We start from the raw sequence: 1,095 nt of genomic DNA, 5'->3' as shown, positions 1-1,095 counted from the left end.
AGGGATGCCACGGTGAGATGTGTGTGTACTTATGCTTATACATGGTGTTGGCAGTGACGCTCTAAAATTGCCATCGTCACCCCACTGCAGTACCAGTCAGTTGTTGAGGGTAATGGCAATCACCCGGTGCACATACACAAAGCGAGCTACTGGTGCTACAATACGGGTATAACAAACAGTAGCCGATATCTGCTGTAGCTGACGACCTAATACCTGACACCTGCAGTAGTTGACATCCACAGCAACTGTACTGTAACATAGGGCTATTTGTTACGATTTTGCTGTAACATTAGGCAATATACAGGGTGAGTCACTAACTATTGCCACCTAGAATAACTCTGGACGTGTGATAGTAGCTGTAAGGTTTGTGGGACAAACGCTGCATGGGACAAGGTGGGGTCGCGTCAGAGATATGAAGGTCAACTTTTTTTTTTTAGTGGAATGCTATAGTTTCGTACCTATTTTCTGATAGCGGCTATCGAGACGAATCCAGTGATGTGTAACAGTAAGGTCTTTGAAGGTCAGCGATGGTCAAAAAGGTGGCATGAACGTCTATTTACAGAAGATGTTCGAAGTGATGACCATTGGTATCAGTTCAGTGTTGCAATCTTCTTATCGTGGATTGAGTGGTATTCCTTATTACTTCGGAATTTATCGAAGCACATTCTCTGACAATTCTATCTCGAATATTGTCCACATAGTAAATATTCGCAGAATATGGCGTATCCATCGAACTTGCCATTGACATATAAACACCATTCTACGGTTTCGCAGTACAACACTAATAGGAAAGGTGAGACTAGTATCGTCGAATAAAGCGAGTATGAATGTTGTATTCTTTCGAAGAACAAGTCGATATGCTTCTCATTTATGGAGAATGCCAACGAAATTCAGTGAGAGCTAGAGACTTATACGCTGAAAGATATCCTCCACGTACTCACCCTACACGTCATACATTTAAATATGTGTATGGTAAATTGAGAACAACTGGATCTTTAACGCATTGAAAATATATCCGGCAAAGGAAAGTTACTAACGAGGAAAAGGAAATTTGTTCTCTTGCCACTGTGGTTCGAGATCCTTGTGTTAGTTCGA

The sequence above is a fragment of the Schistocerca piceifrons genome, chromosome 4, assembly GCF_021461385.2.
Source record: "Schistocerca piceifrons isolate TAMUIC-IGC-003096 chromosome 4, iqSchPice1.1, whole genome shotgun sequence".
Taxonomy (NCBI): domain Eukaryota; kingdom Metazoa; phylum Arthropoda; class Insecta; order Orthoptera; family Acrididae; genus Schistocerca; species Schistocerca piceifrons.
This window is presented reverse-complemented; position numbering follows the sequence as displayed.